The sequence below is a fragment of the Prionailurus viverrinus genome, chromosome C1 (assembly GCF_022837055.1).
Source record: "Prionailurus viverrinus isolate Anna chromosome C1, UM_Priviv_1.0, whole genome shotgun sequence".
NCBI classification, from domain to species: domain Eukaryota; kingdom Metazoa; phylum Chordata; class Mammalia; order Carnivora; family Felidae; genus Prionailurus; species Prionailurus viverrinus.
The window spans coordinates 100,412,088-100,428,711 of NC_062568.1; the positions used below are offsets into that span (position 1 = coordinate 100,412,088).

General features: G+C 44.1%; 1 protein-coding gene across 12 annotated transcripts in view; it reads right to left on the reverse strand.

Moving 5' to 3' along the window:
* The window catches only part of CLASP1 (cytoplasmic linker associated protein 1), a 277,780-nt gene that overhangs the window by 221,278 nt on the left and 39,878 nt on the right, over nucleotides 1-16,624 (reverse strand). The window lies entirely within an intron of this gene.

Sequence of the window (16,624 nt, forward strand, 5' to 3'; positions counted from 1 at the left end):
CCAGCCATAGGCTGAATGGGCCTAAAAGCCTTGATGTTCTACAGACTTCCACTCAAATTCTAGTCAAAAGCTGACTATGTGCCTAAAGGGGATATTACTTCACCTTGAGGGGTCTCAGGGCTAACTAACCTCTGGGAAGTGGGGTTAAGATTTAAGAATAATCCAGAGAAAAACCTATTATTACCTCTAACTCTCAGTGGGAGAGCAGATGGCTGGTGACAATCTTTTCCACGCTCTCCACCAGCATTTATTCCTTTTGGCAAAATATGAAAAGCCCACACTTCTCTGGTTCACTTTTGACTTCACTCAAGCAAAATCGCCTTCCTCTTTTCTCAAGTGCCCACCAGGCTAGTATCATCCCACCCAAACCCCTTCCCATTCTTGCTACCATGCATACTCATGCCCTTCACTGTGATCTGATTCGTGCACGTCTGAGTGCAATTTCCTCCAACACTGGAAACTCTCCACGGCCTTCCACGGCTCCCTGACACACAGTCAGTCCACAGCCTTCCACGGCTCCCTGACACACAGCCAGTCAAACTGCGTGCACACGACTTGAAACTTCTCCCTCACCGCAGCCTGGTACGGAAGCAAACACCTGAAGTCACACTCTAACCCTGTGGTTTTTCTCCGGAGGGAGGTGGATAAATGAATGACCCCACAGTGAATGTGACTCCCCCCACCCTTAAGATGATTGTTTATTTGCTTCCAAAATAGTTTTACAAAGAAAGAGAGAAAAGGTAGGGAAGGTAGGGCGTACAACCCACAATCCATTTTAGTGTTTTGAAGGCAAAGAAGAGACCTGGGCAGTAAACTTTCTGCGCTACTCCTCCTCCTCCTCTCCCACCCCCCCACCCCTTCAGCCAGTGCTCCCTCTAAGGTCTGTTGGAATGAAGCTGCTCTGCAACCTGACAGACTCCTCTGTGGCCTCTCTTGCTGCCACTGTCTGGTTGTTCTGGACAAGTTAAATCTGTAACAGTAACCAAAGGCAGGCAGGGGTAGTGCCGGATCAACCACAAAGAAATGAAGAAAGAGTACCCCACTGGATGCTATGAAATGATCATAAAGCTAACAAGTCTGCAGTCGTGTATAAACTCCTTCACCCTCATGATAACCTTGTGAGATCAGTATTGTCCCCATTTTGCAGGTGAAAACTGAGACCTAGAGAGGTTAAGTGACTTACCCAGCATCACACAGCTAGTGAGAGGAGCTCTAACCCAAGCAGTGTGGCCCCAGATTCCAGGCTCTTAACTTTTCCATGAAAAACTGCCTACTGTGTTACAGAGTTGGAGCCACCCCTCTGAAGAAGGGACTGATACGTGGGAGCCCCAACATTACCAAGGGCTTCCTAAGCATCCCTGCAGCTTGGGAGCATCTGCCTACAAGTTAACAAAAAAGCAGTGGCTGGAACAGCCGGAGGTATATGAAAGCGAGCGCCAAAGTAGGATTCTAGAGCACAACTCCCCAGAGACTAAGCCCGTCAGCTCTCCTTTGTCAGTGTTCCTGTTTCCAGAAGGGCATCCCTTGCCCTAACAGGGTATACCTAGTTTGGGGATGGCAAAAAAAAAGGATCTATTTTCCCTAAAGAAAGGAATCAAAAAAAAAAAAAAAAAGAGGTGGGGTGGATCAGGATCTCATTCTAAAAAAATAAATCCTTCCACCAAGGTTTCTCTTCAGAGCACAGAAAAACATGAGGAGTTCCAGATGGCTTCCTGTTCTGCCACCTTCAACCTGATCGCTCCGCTTCCTCCTCTGTCAAGGGTAACAGTCTTAGGGTGCCTGGGTGGCTCAGTTGGTTAACGCATCCAACTTGGGCTCAGATCATGATCTCACAGTTTGTGGTTCAAGCCCCACGTCAGGCTCTGTGCTGACAGCTCAGAACCTGAAGCCTGCTTCGGATTCTGTGTCTCCCTCTCTTTGTCCCTCCTCGGTTCGTTCGTGCTTGCACTCACTCGCTCTCTCTCTCTCTCTCTCAAAAATAAAAAATAAAACACTTAATTAAAAAAAAAAGGATAAAAGTCTTCGGCAGAAAATAAACAGTCATGTACCTAATACAAATAAAGCTGACATGCATAAAGAATGAGCCCTTTCGAGGGCCCTACAGTGTTTTTTTTTGAGGGCCCTACAGTATTCCTAAAAAAGAAAAAATAGTAATTTTAATGCTAGTTGTATATATAAAAAAAATTCCAACAATGAAAAACATAAGTAGTAAGTACACATTCGCTTATAACACTTCCCCTCCCCCTTAAAAATACTCTATTAATAGTCTGGCACATGTCATACTGGATTTTTCCTTGGAATTCTAGCATCAAAATGCCAGTGTTTTTATCGTGCAATACCATCCTTTCTGTATTTTAAAAACGTGAAGTCTGAGCTACTGATGTATTAATGTAGATACAGAGTAAAAGTATAAATGTTAAAGCAGCATATAGCTCTCTATGTAACATCAATATATACATGGTGCACATACATAAGGTTTTCTTGAACTAAAGCAGGCTTAGGAAGCATTAAGGAAAAGAAGCCCATCTTTTGTCAGCTGTCTTCAGTGTGTGTGCATGTTTCCATTGTGCCCATACCACCTGTGCTCTGGGGCCCCGTGAGTCTAAATCGTCCTCATCCATTTTACATGAAGAGCTGCAGAGTAAAGCGGCAGAGTCACAAACACAGTCAGTACGGGCGGCCCCTCGGGGCTGGGTTGGTAGCGTGCGGCACAGTTAGTCCCCAAGAGGTACTTAGTGTGAGGAACACTGGCTTTCGCCCACCTGCTCCGAACACACTGCTCCCAAAGCGGCATCATTGGGCAAGAAGGCTGATTCTGGCTAACATCAAGTTACCCAAGAGGAGAGAGTTCTGGCCCTGAGAGAACAGATCTGGACCTGAAGGGACAAGAAGGGGGCAGAGGATCTAGTCCTGAGAACAAGGAAGTGGTCCAGATCCAGGGGAGGGCTGGAAAGAAGGCCGGGAGCTTTCTCCACCTCCTCCTCTCAATACCCTCAGCATCCTCCCTTCCGACCTCCCATCCAAGTACTACCCAGGCCCGACCCTGCTTAGCTTCCGAGATCAGACGAGATGGGGCGCGTTCAGGGTGGTATGGCCGTAGACTTCCCTCCTAAGTTTAAAACGACTTAGGAGCTCTAACAGAGGTAAATGCCCCAAAATGGTTCTCAGGAAAATATAAGTGATGAACAGACTTAAAGGCACAACTTCACTAGCTGTTTTGAAGTCCCATTTCCTTAGTTACTACAGGAGACCCCAAGAAAGGTTTTAAACAGGACAGGCAGGTGGTGGTAAGAGCACATGTGAAATGTTAAATGCAGCACATCGCTATGCACATCACACATAAATGATTCGGACTTCAGGTTTTTAAAATACGGAAAGAATGGCATGATACCCCTAACATCATGGGCATTTTGGCACTGTGATTCCAAAAGCCACAATGACAATCACAAAGGGTAAGGTGCTCAGTTTAAAGGGGTCGGGAAAGATAGAAAAGCTCTCGCTTGAAGACAGGTCTAAAAGCTCAAATAACACAGGTCTTCGGAGAGAAAAGAAGCAAAGCGAGGTACATACGCAGAGAGAGAATTCTGCCAAGCACTGTGGAACACGTCGCACACTCAGGTTATTCACACCGGATCTCAGGGAGCACAGCCTCAATGGCGGGGCTCATCCACACAAATGGTAAAAGGAGCTGTGATACACACTCGGGCCTCCGACCCCAATGTCTGAGACTTCAGTAGAGCCCTGCAGCCTTTCAAGCAATCTAAAATAGAAACTTCTGGAGCGCCTGGGTGGCTCAGTCGGTTAAGCATCTGGCTCTTGATTTCAGCTCAGATCCTGATCTTGTGGTTCGTGGGATCCAGCCTCACATCAGGCTCTGCACTGACAGCAGGAAGCCTGGTTGGGATTCTCTCTCTCTCTGCCCCTCCCCTGCTCTCTCTCTCTCTCTCTCTCCCTCTCTCTCTTTCTCTCTCTCTCTCAAATAAATAAACTGTAAAATATGAATTTCTCTGACAAACTTCATAATTCCCCCAGTGGTCACATCCAAGCCACCTGCCCTGAGCCAAGCTTCATTCCTTTAGGGCAACCTGTCCTCCTTACTCCATCCCTTGACATGAGGTTTACTGAGTGGGGGCCACCATTTTCTTACACTGCCACAACTACCTGGCCACCATGAGTGGGTCAAGGGTTTGGGGACTCAAAAATCCCAAGCTGGGGAGGGGGAGGGGTGTGGTTGTAATCCAAGCTGGAGAAAGAGAGACTCTTTCTTCTGATGGTGAAGCTACAAGATGTGAACTGGACCCACAGTGGGACATGAGTGCAACACAGAAAAGAAGGCACTGGCCAGACAGAAGCAGAGGCCTCCCCCACCTGAGTTACCAGTGCTGTCTCCACAGTAATCTCAATCACCACTGTGGGTGTGACTTGCCCCAATAATGCCCCTTTACAGCTTAAACTGCTTTGAACTCAAATCCTGTTCAACATAAAGTTTATCTGACTCCCTTCCCATGATCAGAAAGGTTAATATCAGTCCTTTTCTTTGCAAAGCTGTTTAAAAAAAAAAAAAAAATCCTTAGAATCATATGAAGAATCAAATAAGATCACACACCTATCCCTCGCTGCCCAACAAAACCAAAATTACCATCTACTTGGCGTTACTTAGTGTCTCCCAACACAGTACAGTTAAGATGAGCTGACATTTAGGTTACAAGAGGTGTGAAAGCACTTGGGAAAAGGAAAGGAACATTCCAAAAAATGGATTATGATGGTTCCCCCCACCACACGACTCTCTGGGGAGATAAATCAATATTGTTGTCATTCTGTGTAGAAAAAAGATAACCTAATGGGAATAAAATGACAGAGAGACCTAATTTCTTTAATCCAACAAAGTGGACTTTGTCAAGGTATCAGGGTTTCCTTCTCCGAACTACAGACATTTTCTTCTCTGCTCATGTTTAAGAAGACAAAACCTTTTTCCGTCAATCGTTTATTTTATTTTTTTTTAACGGTTTGTTGTTTTTTTTTTTTTTTTTTTTTTTTGGGACAGAGAGAGACAGAGCATGAACGGGGGAGGGGCAGAGAGAGAGGGAGACACAGAATCGGAAGCAGGCTCCAGGCTCCGAGCCATCAGCCCAGAGCCTGACGCGGGGCTCGAACTCACGGACTGCGAGATCGTGACCTGGCTGAAGTCGGACGCTCAACCGACTGCGCCACCCAGGCACCCCCCGTCAATCGTTTAAAGGGGAAATGAGATTGGGGTGCCTGGCTGGCTCAATCAGAAGACCACACGACTCTTGATCTCGGGGTCCTGAGTGTAAGCCCCACACTGGGAGTAGAGAGTGCTTACATAAATAAAACTTTAAAAAATAAATAGAGGGGAAATGAGATTAACAAAAATCATGTGATTTGCTTCACATCCTCTCTATCAAGTGCTGCTCTAGCTACACAGAGATATTCTGCCCATGAAAACGGAAGGCTGTCCAAAGAAACGGTAATACCCATGGGTGGTACTGAAGCACGCACTCTTGCACCACTGCTGGGCGCGCAATCTGGCCCACTCTGACCCAGCGATTCAGGCTGAAAGGTTTTCAGAACTGTCAACACACACGCGTGCACGCACGCGCACACACATGAGCGTGAACATATGTGCCCTCAATGATGTTCAGTGCTTGTAACAAACAAACAAAAAACAAACCTAGAAACTGCCTATGTGTTAGCAACCAACTATGGATAAAGAAATGATGGCTAACCATTCACAGAAGAGAGTAATACATTAAAGTTATATTAACTCATAACTGATCTGATTTTTTGATGTGAAAAAATCATCGTGACATACACGTAACCAAAAAAAAAAGCTCACAAAATAGCATGTGTAGACTAAATGAAAGAAACTAGACACAAAACACACAGACACGCATACAGAACATGTATAGTATGAGCCGTCTTACATAAATATTTTTTCCATCTTTTTTCCACCAATATAAAAATAAACTAGTTATGGCAATAGACTGTGACTGATCTTCAATTTTTTCATTTTAACTTTATATTCAGAAATTTTATTAGTTGGTTCTTGTTCATATAACAGGCACATATCACTTTTACCATAAGAAAAACAAAATTATTTTTCTAAATCAGCATTTGCAAAAATACTTCAATTAGGCAGCCTCAAGAAAAGTGTTTGACAGGGGTGCCTGGGTGGCTCAGTCAGTTGAGCACCTGACTTGGGCTCAGGTCATGATCTTGCAGTCTGTGAGTTCAAGCCCCGCATCGGGCTCTGTGCTGACAGCTCAGAGCCTGGAGCCTCCTTCAGATTCTGTGTCTCCTTCTCTCTCCCCCCACGCCTCCCCCCTCTCTCTCTCTCTCACAAAAATAAACATTAGGAAAAAAAAAAAAACTTAAAAAAAAAAAAGAAAAAAAACTTAAAAAAAAAAAAGAAAAGCGTTTGACACAAGAGATTCATAAATATGGAGAACAAACTGAGGGTCACTGGAGGGGTTGGGGGGGGATGAGCTAAATGGGTAAAGGGCATTAAGGAATCTACTCCTGAAATCATTGTTTCACTATCTGCTAACTAATCTGGATGTAAATTTTTAAAAATAAAAATTAAATTTAAAAAAAGTGTTTGAAAAAAAGATGTTCCCAAGATACATATGTAAATCACAAAGCATACAAGGCTTAAGACCCTCTGCCAAAGTAAGTCAAAGACAAAAATTTTCCTAAATGTTCCTCCAAATTATTTGGTATTTTTTTCTTAAAATGTCTTCTCCAATTAAATTTCTTTAATGTTTATTTATTCTTGAGACAGAAAGCGAGAGCGTGAGCAGGGGAGGCGCAGAGAGAGAGAGACACAAAATCCAAAGCAGGCTCCAGGCTCCGAGCTGTCAGCACAGAGCCCGATGAGGGGCTCAAACTCACAAACTGCAAGATCAGACCTGAGCTGAAGTCAGACACTTAATCGACTTGAGCCACCCAGGCGCCCCAAAATGTCCTCTCTAATTAAAAAAAAAAAATGCATCATGCAGGAAAAGAACCTTTTTCCATAAGGTTACCCACAGTCAATAAATTGCATCCTGAAGCCTGAAACCTTGAGGACTTCTCAAATTCACCCCAGTCCTTCATATACCCAAGCTAACAGCAAAACCCCCTGACTCTGTCCTCCTCTCTAATGCCCTTACTCCAGTTTGCTTCTCCCCTCTCCCCCTGGTATTAGCCCACGCCACTTTCATTACATCCCTAACTCCTAAGGCGGTCGTTAGCACCCAGCAGTCCTTTGATGTCTTCCACTGCCCCTAGAGTCAGTCCCAAGGTCCCACTATCTCTCCAGGCTCCTCTACCCAGGACCTTGCTCAGCCCCACTAGTGTAGGATCTCAGAACACTACCTCCATTAATGTCACCTGCAACATGCTTCCTCGTGGAGCCCACTGAGCCATCTCTCTTCCCTCACACAAGAGTCCTAAGAGATGCCTGGCTGGTTCAGTCGGTAGAGCGTGAGACCCCTGATCTCAGGGATCAATATATATTAAAATACACCTTACAAATATATATTGTAATATGAATGTGTACCAATACCTATTTTTTAAACAAAGAATCCTAAGGGCCATTCTTCCACAAAGCGCTTAAGGATGATTAAACAGAGATGGGGCGGATGCCAGAGATGGGTGGTTATGTGTTCGGCTCTTGGTTTCGGCCCAGATCGTGGTCTCGCAGTTCATGAGTTCAAGCCCTGAGTCAGGCTCTGCATTGACAGTGTGGAGCCTACTTGCGATTCTCGACCTCTCTCCCTCTCTCTCTGCACTGCCCCCCCTCCACTCGCACTATCTTTCTCAAAATAATTTTTTTTTAAAGGATGATTAAACAGACTCCTACCAGCCACTGAACTTGGCACGAAGCACTTCCTCCCCATTTATGACATTTTCCCCCTCAGTCCAAAGCACAAGCTGGTGGATTCTGTCCACAGGAAGTACAGCAAAATAACCTAGATCTCACTCAGTACTGTCTTCTGTTTCATGTTTTCTATGCTCTGCTTTTTCCCTCTCCTGAAAAGTGTCCTTTAATATCCTAAATCCAGGAAGACGTCTTGCTATTATCTGCCTTTCTGTATCCCGTGCACAATCATGAAAACGTAGAGCCGACCATCTCTCCATTACTGCTAGCCCAAACCAAACTTCATCACATCATGCGTCTTATAGGTTCACAAATCATTAGACTACCTTAAATTCTTTATGAGTATAAATGTATCTAAATGAGACTAATTTGAAAAAGGTTTTCTTTCTTCACAGTAGTTCCTTTTGGGGATAACTATCAAAATATACGCTTAATTCCTGCTATACAAACAGACGTAGGATGTATATTTCAAAAATATTTGGAGCCAACTAATAAATGAAGAAGAAATGATGGAATCAGAAAGTCACCCTATGGCAGACAACACAGTAATAATTATTTTTGGCAAAATATATCAATGGATGCTAAAACTGGTAGGTGAAAGTTTGGTCAAAAACAGGGTATTTACATAGTCGCAAAGGACCTCCCCATATGATACCTATTCATTATAAAAGACAAATCAAAAATAAAAATATCAACTTTCGGAAGCTACCTGGCAAAGACCTTTTTCACCAGGGAAGAGAAAGACACGGTGTCTCTCCTGATATGATGCACAGAATACCATGCACGTGTATGGTATTCGGCCCAAAAGGCACAACCTCAATCTACTCATGAGAAACATTCAAGCTCAAATCGAAGGGCTGTACAAAATAAATGTGCTCTTCCAAAGTATTAAGAGAGACAAAGGCAAGACTGATGATGAACCACCTCAGATTTAAGAAGACTATCCAGATGAGAACCAAATTCAACTGTGGTTCTGGACTGGATTGTGGACAAGAAAACTATTCTTGCCTTTGCTACACAGGACGTTAGGAAGACAACAGGTGAGATGTGAATAAGGCTCACAGATGAGACAGAACTGCCTCTACTGATCCTACTACTGACTTAAGATAACTGTGCTAAGATGACATAAGCAAATGTCCTTGTTTTTAGGAAATACATGCAAGTGTTTAAGAGCAACAGAGCACTGTGTCTACAACTCACATTCCAACGGTCCACAAATGATGATAATATGCGTGCATACACAGACAGAAAGACAAAACAAATGTGAAGGGTTAACACTGGGATCTGGGCAAAACTACATGAAAGTTCTTTGCACTATTTTCTGCAACCTTCCGACACGTCTGAATATTTTCCAAAATAAAAGGTTTTAAAGAGTATTTATATATGGTCATGAGTCTACTAGGACCAAAGAACTGTTTTAAATATTAACCTTAAATATTTTGGGTTTCTCATTAAAGCACAAAATGAGTTGCTTATCTCTCACTCAGGACCCAGTCTCCTAAAGCAATCGCTGTGAACTCCGGGGTGAGTCCTTACACTTTATTCTTTACGCTCCAGTAGAAATTATTAATACTGCTGCAACATTACAAAAAAGTGGCATTGCACATGGATTCAGATGTGGGCTCTAAGTCAAACTACTCAAATTAAAATCCGCCTCTCACAGTTTCTAGCTATGTGACTCTCTTCACTCTCTTAGGCGGTTTCCCCAACAACTGCAGAATAGGACTAGTCACAAGACTTTTCACGTAGTACCTACGTCATAATTTGATGAGGCAGCAGATGCGAAGCATTTAACGGTTTCTGGCCCATAACGGGCACTTAAGAAATGTTAGCTACTGGGGTGCCTGGGTGGCTCAGTCAGTTGAACGTCCACCTTCGGCTCTGGTCATGATCTCACAGTTCATGAGTTCGAGCCCCACATTGGGCTCACTGCTGTCAGCACAGAACCTGCTTCAGATCCTCTGTCCCCCCTCTCTCTGCCCCTTCCCTGTTTGCACTCTCTCTGTCTCAAAAAATAAATAATTCTTATAAATAAGTGAATAAATAAATGGATAAATAAATAAATAAATGTTAGCTATTAGTAAACATTAGCTGTCATGTACAGATTCATCCGCCTCATTTTTGGCTCCATTTTCTCACCCCAGCTGTTTCTTTTTCTTTCTGCTGTGACATTCAATTTAAGATTTCTTCTATTATACATATCCTTATTTAAATTTTAGCTTTCTAAATTAGCAAGGCAAAGTATTAGAAATAAAAATAAAAACACCCCTGCTAAACCCTCCTAAAAGGGGTCCTCAACTGGTAGGTTTTAAAGTTGTGTTTTTTTTTTTTTTAAATGTTTATTTATTTCTTTTGAGAGAGACCAAGAAAGCTGGGCGGGGGAGGGGCAGAGAGTAAGGGAGAGAGACAGTCCCAAGCAGGGGGATTCTGACCGCACTGAGCCCAGGGCCCAATACAGGGCTCGAACCCACGAACCACGAGACCATGACCTGCACCAGAATCAAGAACTGGGTACTTAACCAACTGAGCCACCCAGGCGCCCCCACCAGTAGGCTGTAAACTCACCCTTGGATTTCTCCAACAGCTGATGCTCTGCTCTTGGTTATCAATAGTGCACAGCTCTTCACTACAAAAGATCCAAGGCCGGCAAGGACTACGGGAAGGTAGGCAACCTCAGCCCCATGAGCAAGTCCACTTTCTACATATTTCCTCTCCATAACTACATAATGTCTGCACTGTCTTCCTTTCACTGACCACATGCTACACACTAATCACTACCGGCACCTTATGTACACTGGCTCACTGAATCCACATAACGCTGTGTACATGAGGGAGGTTACCTGCTCAGAAGTCAAAGCTGCAGAGCCAGCACAGGAATCCAGACTATTCACACTCAAATCTGAATTATTTCCGACACACTCTGATGCTCTTTCATATAACATAAACACGTATTTTGAAAGAAGTGCATTAATTACATACATCAAACGTACCATTTTTACTTGACGATCCACGAAATTTTCTTGAAATAACTTTTCCTGACGTGTTTCTGCTTTTGCTTAGTACTGCTCACTATAGCTTTTCTACTTACAACACCAGAGCCATCTATCTTTTCATTTTGTTTTAATGTTTATTATTTATTTTTGAGAGAGAGACAGAGACAGAGACAGAGACAGAGACAGAGACAGAGACAGAGTGTGAGCAGGGGAGGGGCAGAGAAAGAGACAGACACAAAATCCAAAGAGGGTTCCAGGTTCTGAGCTGTCAGCACAGAGCCCGATGCGGGGCTCAAACTCATGAACCATGAGATCATGACCTGAGCCGAAGTTGGAAGCTTAACCGCCTGAAGCCACCCAGGGGCCCCGAGACATCTGTCTTTTTAAAACATACCCCAGGAGGATTAAGAGTACACTTATCTTGATAAGCGCTGAGTAATACATGAACTGCTGAATCACTATATTGTACACCTGAAACTAATGTAACACTATGTTAATTACACTGGAACAAAAATAATAAATGAATGAATGACTGCCAGAAGCGTGGGAGCAAAATGGGTGAAGGGGAGTAGGAGGTAAAGGTTTCCAGTAGTGGAATGAATAAATCATGGGAATAAAATGTATTCATGGGGAATATAATCCATGATGTTGTAATAGTGTTGTATGAGGAGAGTGTAGCTACACTTGTCATGAGTACAGCATAGCATATAGAGAAGTTTAATCACCATGTTGTGCACCCGAAATTAAGATAACATTGTGCACCAACTATACCTTTTTTTTATTTTTGAGAGAGACAGAGAGAGAGAGAGAGCGCAAGTGGGAGAGAAGGGTAGAGGGAGAGATCGAAAGGGAATCAAGCGGGCGCAGGGCTCAGTCCCACAACCCTGGAATCACAACCTGAGCTGAAATTAAGAGTCAGGTGCCAACCAACGAGTCACCCAGGCTCCCCTAAGAAGATTTTTTAAATAAATGTTTCATAAAACATAAATGCTGGAAGGAAGGAAGGAAGGAAGGAAGGAAGGAAGGAAGGAAGGAAGGAGAGAAGGGAGGGAGGCCGCCCCAAGAAATGCAGATCTTACAACCAATGAACAACACTTGCAGGGACAAACTCTGGGAGAAATGAACAGCCTCTGAACGGAGGCATGGCTTAATGGCAGCACCCAGCAGACTGCCAGAAAAAGAAACAGAAGTCACTTCATCTGAATCCAATAATCTTTTCTGGCTCTCCCCTCAAGGACACACAGGGGGAAGCAAAAACCTCAATGAAAGCCAAGGTTGTAGCAACAGAGGCCAGGGAAACGAGAGGAATCTCCCTTATCTGTCAACACCTTCCTTCCCTCACGCCTATCAAGGGCACCTGATCCAGGGCAGAGGTAAAGAAGCTTAAGGCAAGACTAAATCTTCCATGGTCTACAGAGATGGTGCTGCCCAGAGAGGAGGAACAAGAAAGGAAGTGAGGCTTCTCTGAACGCTAGAAACATGTTCCTTTCTTTTAGGGGCGCCTGAGTGGCTCAGTCGGGTCAGCGTCTGACTCCATTCTGGCTCAGGCCATGATCTCACAGGTCATGCTGAGTGTGGAGCCTCCATGGGATTCTCTCCCTCCCTCTCTCTCTGCCCCTCCCCAACTGTGCTTTCTCTCTCTCAAAATAAAATTTTTTTTTAATTATAAAAAAAGAAAGAAAACACATTATTTTTGATTCTTCATAGCCCTGTGTAATTCTACCTCACCATCATGGGCTCTCCAACTAAGCAAACCCTAACATTTCTTTTCTTCTCCACTCTACAGCATTTATAGACACTCCTATGATAGACACTCCTAAGATATCCTAATGATATCTTATCCTACACTGTCCATTGTCCTCTCACCTGCCTTACCCTGGTCCCCAGTTAGACCATAAAGACCATTAGGGCAGAGACAAAAGAAGCCCTAGGTTAACAGAGAACCTAAAATTTCAAATACAAAGCAGTCTGGCATGGGCCTTGAGACAAGAGTGCACTGGGATGAAGTCCACATGTCCCAAACTTAGAGCAAGACTGCCCAGGCACCGGTAGCACGGTCAGGGTGCAGACGGAGCCCGATGGTCCCCACTGGACACCCAGCCCCCACCACAGTATCTGGCACATCGTAAGTGCTTAATTAACTTCCGCTGTTGCATAAGCACCTGGGGTCAAGTCCCAAAAACCTTGGTTACTAGCTCTGTCACCTTGAACAAGTGATTTGACTTCCTTGAGCATCAGTCTCCTCATCTGGAGAATGTAATCAACAGTATCTATCTCATATGGTAACTAGAAGGTAAAAATGAATACATATTTAACACAATTTCTGGTACACAGTAGATGTCCCATAATCACAGATTATCATTATTAGTCTACAATAATATAGACAGGTCCACAAATCACTTATCCAAAACTCTGGCTGCCAGGGGTGCTCTGGAATACAAAATTTTTCAGGTTTTACATGGGTAAGGTAATACACACAGCTACACATACAAGACAGGAAATACATATAGAATGTATAAGGTGGGGAGAGAATATATATACATATATTAAACAGTACATAGGGCAGCCCACAATCAAACAGGAGTATTTCTGCTGTGAAACATGCCCTGAGCAGGTGAATCAAGACTGCACGTAGTTTCAGGTCAGTTGACTTTGGGTCAAACAACAAATGAAAATCACTACGTTTGGGGCTTCAGGGATTTGGGAACTGTGGAGAAAGGACTGTGGGACTGTACTCACAAAAAGCACGTGGTCCCCACCAAGCCCACTAAACGTGCAGATGCCCGCAAATGTAAGGTGTGTGGGGCTGCCCGGCTGAATGGAAGGTGTCAGCACCAGGGAGGGGTGCACAGCATCATGCTCCCTCACTCCCCCCAGCTGCCGGAGCCCAGGCAGCCTCTCTGGGTCAGATCGCTCTTTCCTTTCATCCTTTCTCACCTACACAAGAGAGAAGGGGAAGGAAAACTCAACAGTGGCTGGAGGTTCGGGCAAAAATCTACTCCACCATCTTCCTCGTTCTTCAAGTTTTACTAAAGGAAGAGACCAGATCAAGGAGGGTGGCCGTATTCAAAGTTTGGGGATTTATTTTTAATGTCCGAGTAATCTAAAAAACAAACAAGAGTCTCTCCTCTCCTTCTGTGTCTCCCACAGTCACTGTGACAACAAAGAACACTTAGTAAATGCTTCCAGGTTGAACAGCACCCCACGGTGTAGCCCTGGTGTTCTGGATGTATTGAGGGCCTTATTCGGATAACCAATTCCTCAATCCCCAGGATGACTTCTATTACCAAAGAAAGTCCGAGGCCAACTCACAAAAAAATGATCAGTGATAGGCTAACAGAATGCAAACTGATCATAACAGGAGTCTGAGTGAGAGAAGGCTACAAAGGGCAAGTTTTCTCAAAATTCAGATACAGCGCTTCAAAAACAAACCTGTAAGAATGCTCTCCCCATTCCAAAAATCACATGCAAATCATAAACTTTACTCTTCCCTCAGATGAATCATGAATGGTTCCCACCAGTAAAGAAAAAGCATTTATACATAGTAGGGGCTTGATGTTTTAGTTTGGGGGCTGGCAAATTACGGTCCATGGGCCAAACTGGCCCTCCATCAGTTTCTGTAAATTAAGTTTTATCGGAACACAGCCATATCCATTCATCTGCGTGTTGCCTGTGGCTGCTCTCACACTATATGGACCCAAACTATTTACATATTTGTGAGAAGACCATTTGGCCCACAGAGCCTTAAGTATTTACTACATGGCCTTTAAGAAAATTTGCTGTGTTCTTATGAGAGCGGCAGAGGCTAGGAAATCAGGGAGACCTACAGTAAAGCCCCAGTTCCATAATCGCTAGTAGAAATTATACCTCAAAATTCTGGGTGACCTCAGTTACTTCATGTACAAAATCAGGGTACCACCATCTACCTTGCAGGGGTGCTGCGAAGATTAAATAGGTAACATCCCAGACATACGGTAACTGAGCAATAAATAGCAGCTATTAAACTGCCATTAATGCCAAATACAAATTTGCTTACCACTTTAAGAAATAATCAAATGTCGGGGAGCCTAGGTGGCTCAGTCGGTTAAGCGTCCGACTTCAGCTCAGGTCATGATCTCACGCTCTGTGAGTTCGAGCCCCGCGTCTGGCTCTGGGCTGACAGCTCAGAGCCTGGAGCCTGTTTTAGATTCTGTGTCTCCCCCTCTCTCTGCCCCTCCCCTGCTCATGCTCTGTCTCAAAAATAAATAAAAACATTAAAAAAAAAATTTTTTTTTAAATGGAAAGAAAGAATCAAATGTAAAATGATTCAAGCACCAGCCAACTATTTTTTTAAGTGAGACACTGTGCTGACATTCAACTACATTCTCTGTTAAGGAACAATAATACCCGGGGCACCTGGGTGGCTCAGTCAGTTGAGGGCATGATCTCAAGTATCGTGAGTTCGAGCCCCGAGTTGGGCTCTGGGCTGACAGCTTGGAGCTCGGATCCTGCTTCAGATTCTGTGTCTCCCTCTCTCTCTGCCCCTCCCCCACTCACACACACACTCTCTCTCTCTCTCTCTCTCTCTCTCTCTCTCTCTCTCTCTCTCAAGAATAAACAAACAATGGGGTGCCTGGGTGGCGCAGTCGGTTAAGCGTCCGACTTCAGCCAGGTCATGATCTCGCGGTCTGTGAGTTCGAGCCCCGCGTCGGGCTCTGGGCTGATGGCTCAGAGCCTGGAGCCTGTTTCCGATTCTGTGTCTCCCTCTCTCTCTGCCCCTCCCCCCGTTCATGCTCCGTCTCTCTCTGTCCCCAAAATAAATAAACGTTGAAAAAAAAATTAAAAAAAAAAAAAAAAAAAAAGAATAAACAAACATTAAAAAAATTTCTTTTAAGAAATAACAATACTCAAGTACTATTGTTTTAAAAGACTAAAATTGGGGCGCCTGGGTGGCGCAGTCGGTTAAGCGTCCGACTTCAGCCAGGTCACGATCTTGCGGTCCGCGAGTTCGAGCCCCGCGTCAGGCTCTGGGCTGATGGCTCAGAGCCTGGAGCCTGTTTCCGATTCTGTGTCTCCCTCTCTCTCTGCCCCTCCCCCGTTCATGCTCTGTCTCTCTCTGTCCCAAAAATAAATAAACGTTGAAAAAAAAAAAAATTAAAAAAAAAAAAAGACTAAAATTGTTTCCCTTATCTCCTATCCTTTTAGTCCTTAACTTAAAAAAGAAAAAAAATTCAAGAAGCCAAGCTGCAAAATTTTAACATAAAGTGAATCCTTTCAATCCATAATATATAAAACATGTCAAGGGACACCTGGATGGCTCAGTCAGTTAAGGGTCCAGTCTCAGCTCAGGTCATGATCTCACGATCCGTGGGTTCGAGCCTCATGTCAGGCTCTATGCTACCGGCTTAGAGCCTGGGACCTGCTTCAGATTCTGTGTCTCCCTCTCTCTCTGCCCCTCCCCGGCTCGTGCTCTGTCTCTCTCTCTCTCTCTCTCTCTCTTAAAAATAAATAAACGTTAAATTTTTTTTTTAAAAAACATATCAAATAAAACTGAAAATGCACATCAGGCTCTGAGAAATCCTGATCTATAATTTTAAAAGGGTGGGGGAGAGGTCTAAAAGGTAAGTTTCCAGATTTTGGTAAAGCCCCCAGGAGTACTTGCAGAACAGTCTAAGCTCCCAGGTTCACTCAAGAAACCAGTATTCATTGGGGCGCCTGGGTGGCTCAGTCGGTTGAGCGTCCGACTTCAGCCCGGGTCACGATCTCGCGG